Below are 6,000 nucleotides of genomic sequence, written 5' to 3'. Positions count from 1 at the left end.
GATGGGTTGGCGAGGCCGGAAGTTGCGCCCTCACTACTCGCCGTTTCAAAATGCTGCTGAGGCCTTAGGGCCTGTGACTGACGCCCCCTCCCCCCCGGGCTCTGCGGGGGAGCTACTCATGGAGCGGCCGTAAGGTGTGGCTTTTGGGTTTAGTCGGCGGGGTGCCGGGAGGCCGGGGGTGGGAAGTGGAGAGTGGGGAGCGGGCGCGGCGCGGCCAGTTCTGCAGGCCCCGGAGCCGGGGTAGCCGGCGGGAGGAGCTAGAGGCGTGGGTGGCGGCGTGGGGACGGTCGCACAGGGCGGAAGAAGGGCTGGTGGAGGAAGGGTTATAAGATGAGAATCAGCAGAGGACAAAAATGGAGGTGGAGTGACGTGATGCAGGTCGGCCAACAGGTTACAAACCAAATCGAAATAGATTGACGATGCTTAATTGGACGCAAAATATGAGGATGACTGAGGCACTTTGGAGGAAAGGTGGGAAAGAGGGAGGCGGAGAGAGTGACATTGAGGTGTCTTCGAGATTTTAAGGCAGTAATTTTCAGGGCTGCGGACCATCTGTCTCAGAGGCACTTGAGTGCTTTTTTGAAGAATGCTCACTTGGGGGCCCCACCCAGACTTCCTCTAACAGAATGCTAGGAGCTGGGGCTCGGGAATACGTATTTTAATCAGCACATTTCCCAGTTGATTCTTGTACACCCTCAAGTTTGAAAACCAGTGTTTTAAAGCGACACCCGGAGAAAATGCTGCTTCTGTTTTCCTTCATCCGGAAAGATCTATTAGTTACGAAGCTGCTCCGTGCTTTGGGATGTTGGCACGGGGAACAAGTATCAAAGATAACTTGGTACCTTTTGGTATTAAATTTTACTACATCTCAGTTTGGGTTTAGTTCCCTCCCTCCTCATACATTCCTGCTATGAAAAATTAGTTTAGAAGTATTTATTTCGGAATATTTTGTTTCACAGTACGGTCAGGATCACAATTTTTTATTTTAAAGTTTTTTAAAAAACTAAAATACTACTTGCCTGTTGTTAAAAAGAAAAAAAAAAGCACAGTACAGAAGTGTGTAAAGTTAATTGTCCATTAACGTGTCCCTAACCTGTCCCCTCCTCAAGCTAGCTACCCTTAACTGCTTGGTATTATGTCCTTCCTGACTTTTTCCACACATACTCGCATTTTTAAACAACAGTGGGGTCATTTTGTGTCTACTGTTCTGTACCTTAAGTTTTTCAAATAACATCAGGGACAGCTTTCCATAAAGTCTACATATAATATTTTCTTTTAAGGGCTTGCGTAGTATTGAATTATAGGGTTGTACAAGAATTTCTTTAACCAGCTCCCCATTGATGGATTTTTAGGTTGTTTCCTAGCATATTGTTTGTTTTGCAAACTGCTGGAGCATACTCTTGCTACACACTTCACCTTTTTAGATGTGTAACAGACCTGGTAAGAACTAAAACAACATCTGAATGGTAGTTTCTTTTTTAAAAGAAAACAGTTGGTTTTATTACTTTAACATATTTAGTTGAAAGACAGTCAGACTGGTGTTTAGTAGAGGTCCTTAGGGCTTTAAAGAATTGATAAGAATGATTAGTTCTGCTGACTTCTGACAAGAAGCTTTTATTTTAATTAGTCTTTAAATCACAGTTATCTTCAAAGGTAGAGATTTGAAGATGAGGTGTAGGAGTCTTTTGGACTAAGTGTAGGGTAAAAACCACTCTTCTGTTATCATTGAGAGATGTATAAGACTGTTCCTTCTCTCTATGATTTCAGTCCAGTAGGGGACACACATAAAGACATAAATATAATGTTGTGAGTGTTTTAATAGAGGTGCTGTGGTGTCATCAGCTTCCTTTGGGGAGTCAGAAAAGCCTTGACCAAGGAGGTAACTGGAATAGTATTTCCAAGATTACTAGTTTTTTCAAGATACAATAGATAAACACATGGAATTGTTGTCATTTCTTACACATTTGCTGTGTACCATTCAATAAGGTAATTAAAACCTATTGTTTTAATTTAATATTGTTATTTTCTATTTTCCCACCTTTTTAAGGAAATATTTTAAAGTTTCACAGATGTGTCATTTTATTTACCTTTAAATATGTCAGGATGTAGCTCTTATCAGGTTAGGATTTTTTAAAAATTTACCACAGTGCCTTTCTACTACCATTTACAGCTTCTTAATAGTATCTAATACCTAGTACATAATTCAAAATTTCCGGATTGTTTAGGAAAAAATGACATTTTACAGATGGCTTGTTTGAATTAGGACTTGAACAAGGTCCACACATTGTATTAGGGTAGTGTTTTTTAAGTCTCTATAACAGTCTGTCCACTTCAACAGTAATGCTGCACCCAAGACCCTGTAGAATTTCCTACATTCTGGATTTGCCTAATTGCCTGCTTTTAGTATTGTTTAGTTATTCCTCCATCCTCCATTTTTTCCCCCTACAAACACATATTAGTTAGATCTAGAAGCTTGATTAGATTTGGATTGGGGGTGGGGGGCCAAGAATATTTCATAGGAGATACTGGGTGCTTCCAGTTGCTTCACACAGGAAGTACACGATGTGTGAATGCTGCTCTTTCTAGAGATAAATTTGGTCAGTGGGTCAAATGCTGTAAGCCTGCTCAGTGTGTTTTTAAGTCCCCCCTTCCCCCAACCTTTCACTTATATGGTTTTAACACTTATTAATGATTGTTGAGGAGATGACATTTAACTGGAGACTGGAAGGTTTAGGATGAGTCAGTCTTGTACAGAGAACTGTGTTCAAAATGAAGGAACAATGTGTGCAAAGGCCCGGTTTGAGAAACTAAAAGATCAGTGTGGATGAGGTGCAGGGAGTGTAAGGAAGAGCAGTGTAAGTTGGAAAGACTGGCAAGGTGCTGAGGGCCTAGGCTCTTTATTTTTCAAACAGTAGCAAGCAGTGGAGCAGGGCCTGGCAGGGTAGGATTGTTTATTTTATTTTGGTTTTTTAATCCTTCTGGCTGTAGTGTGGAGTTTGGATTGAAGTGGGGTTAGAGAGACAGTTAAGAGTCTATTGCAGTGACACAGGCAAGAAATAACATTTTTTGATTTGGGGAATTGATGGTGAAGATGAAGAGAGGGCGTGGTTTTGAAAGATTTAGGAGTTAAAATCCATAAAGTTTGATGATGTGATAATGGGGGAAGAGGGAGAGGTCAAGATGACTCTAACTTTCTGGTTTGAGAAACTGAATGTAAAAGGATAAGCTTTAGTCTTGGGCAAGTTATTTGACTTCTTTTTTTTTTGCGGTACGCGGGCCTCTCACTGTTGTGGCCTCTGCCATTGCGGACGTGCAGGCTCAGCGGCCATGGCTCATGGGCCCAGCCACTCCGCAGCATGTGGGATCTTCCCGGACCGGGGCACGAACCCGTGTCCCCTGCATCGGCAGGTGGACTCTCAACCATTGCGCCACCAGGGAAGCCCTATTTGACTTCTTTAAGCCTCAGTTTTCTGTATTAAGGAGAGGCTAACAGTACCTAACCCTGTTGCACTCAAAACAGATTCCAGGTGAAAAAGGGAAAAGATCTTGCTTTGGGTTCAGAGCCCATCAACTGACTTCATTTCTCACATACATCCGAGAACAATTCCTTTCCTCATGGTATTTTTCTCTCCTATTCTTTCCAGTGTTCTCCCATTTTAAAGTCCTCCCACTGCTATTGCCATTCCCTCTCATTCCTCCTCTGCCTTGCAATCAAAAGTAATTTGTCTTTCTCTGAACTTCTGTGGCCCTTAAATCAGTATCTTTTTAATGGCACAACACTTTCTACCAGATGTTAAACCATTATTGACGTTTAAATTCTTCAGAGCTGCCAAGCGGTCAAGTCTTGTTCCTACTAAGATGCTGAACTGGCATGACTGCTGACTCCTTTCTCTCAAATCATCCCTAGAGGGACTATAAAAGGAAAATACTGTGAGAAACAAATGGGTGATGTGGACTTTTTTGAACTGCTTTGTGGGGTGGAGGTGGGGGTTGGGGGAGGGTGGGTCTTTGGCCTAGGACAGGAGTCAGGCAGGCATAGCTGTAGGAGAATAAAACTGTGGAAGAAGGGAACTATTGGAATACTGCTCTAGTTGCTCTCCTGCCTCATTACTTTGGAATTACCTTTTTCTACACTTGCTGTGACTCAACCCTAGTCCAGCTTTCCTTAAGAGTAAATCAGGGCATTACAGAAGCATATACTTGTGAGGAGGAGTTGAGAAAAAAAACAAGTGAAGACTGACTTTAGGCAGTCACTTCTCTGTCCGTTACCTTCTTAATTCTTAGGTCTCCCCAAATCCCTATCATAATGCTGTATCTCCCTGGGGAACAGAAGGTGAATCCTTGGTCTGAGCTGTGATTGTATGGGATGGATAGTGATTGTGGTTATCTGGTGCTTGGGATTTTCTACTTTAGTGTTCATTTCCTACCTTACTCCAGCTTACTGTGGCTGATTTTGGCTGGAATTTGGTCTTCTCCCTTATGCTTTGCCAATCAGAATAGCTGCTGTCCTCTAGGGAAAAATAACAGTGTTGAAGAGCACAGGTATTTCAATAGGAGAACAATATATAGGCTTCATTGGAACATAAGTAATAGAACAGATGGATCAAGAGTTTAAAGTTAGGGCTTCCCTGGTGGCTTAGTGGTTAAGAATCTGCCTGCCAATGCAGGGGACACAGGTTTGAGCCCTGGTCTGGGAAGATCCCACATGCCGTGGAGCAACTAAGCCCATGCGCCATGACTACTGAGCCTGTGTGCCACAACTACTGAGCCTGTGTGCTACAACTACTGAAGCCCGTGCACCTAGAGCCCGTGCTTTGCAACAAGAGAAGCCACTGCGATGAGTAGCCCTCTCTCGCTGCAACTAGAGAAAGCCTGTGCACAGCAATGAAGACCCAATGTAGCCAAAAATAAATAAATAAAATAAAATTTTAAAGAAAGTTTAAAGTTAGACTGATAATCATTCTAGAGGAAGTAGGGATGATATTAACAACTTGAAACAAGAATAAGGAGAGGCTGATAGAACCAAGCAGAAATAGTAGCCTTGAAAAATATAGTGGTTGAAATAAAGAACATCACATCAGATGGATGTAACAGAATGGATACAATTGAGTGAATTAGAATTCTAGATTGAGGAAAACTCCCAGAACAAAGGAGAAAAGGACAAAGAAAAAAACATATAAATGAAAAGTTAAAAGATAAGGAGAATAGATGTAGAGGTACTCACATCTGAATAATAGGAATCTTAGAGAAATAAAAATGGAAAGGAGGAAGTATTGAAGAAATAATGGGAAAATTGTTCTCTTTTAGAATTAAAAAGGAAAAAGAAAGTCCCCAGATGGAAGGGTTTCTTAGAGTGCTAAAAATAAGAGGTCAGGAAAAACTCACTTCTAGACATATTATAGTGAAATTTAAGTGTATCACAACAAAAGAAAATTGTAGGAGCCTCAGAGAGAAAGAACAGATCACACACAAAGGAGCAAAAATTGAATTGACATCAGAGTTCTGAACAACATTGCTAAATGCAAGAAGACAAAAGTGTTTTTAGGGTTTTGTAGGGAAACTTAGAGTTTTATACCTAACCACATTTATTTAAATAGGAGGGGATGATACAGATATTTTCAGGCATATGAAGTATTGGAAGCCTTGCCACCTAAAGGCCCACATTGAAGACAGTTCTAGATGAAGTACTGAGAGATTCAAATCCAGAAAATGTTACAAGAGATATATGAAATAAAGGTAATCAGATACCTTGTTATCATTTATTGTTGTAAAGGCTAAGGCCAAAGGGGAAAAAAAAAGAGAGAAAAGGAAAATTCAAGAGAGGGGAAAAGATATCTGCCCCAGAATTTAAAGTCCAAATGATATCATGCTGAAGTTCATATCTTATTAGCAGGGAGACAGAGATACAATTTTAAGAAAGGTAAAAGGAAGAGTAGGACAAACTAGAATGCTAAATTCAGATGGTAGAGACAGGGAGTTCCCTGGTGGTCCAACGGTTAA

The 6,000-nt window shown here is 41.2% G+C and overlaps 1 protein-coding gene across 7 annotated transcripts in view; it reads left to right on the top strand.

Moving 5' to 3' along the window:
- Positions 1–6,000, top strand: part of MDM4 (MDM4 regulator of p53) — a 93,389-nt gene continuing 87,389 nt past the window's right edge. For 5 of the 7 annotated variants that reach the window (XR_010941326.1, XR_010941325.1, XM_067729303.1 and 2 more), the window contains exon 1: positions 1–134. The gene's annotated coding sequence lies outside the window, so the exon portion shown is untranslated. Of the gene's footprint in view, positions 135–270; positions 472–6,000 lie in introns of those variants that run through there. The other 2 variants (XM_067729301.1, XM_067729299.1) reach the window with 2 other exon arrangements.

The sequence above is a fragment of the Pseudorca crassidens genome, chromosome 2, assembly GCF_039906515.1.
Source record: "Pseudorca crassidens isolate mPseCra1 chromosome 2, mPseCra1.hap1, whole genome shotgun sequence".
In the NCBI taxonomy this organism is placed as follows: Eukaryota; Metazoa; Chordata; class Mammalia; order Artiodactyla; family Delphinidae; genus Pseudorca; species Pseudorca crassidens.
Note: the sequence above shows the minus strand (reverse complement) of the source record. Positions and strands in the feature narration are given on the sequence as shown.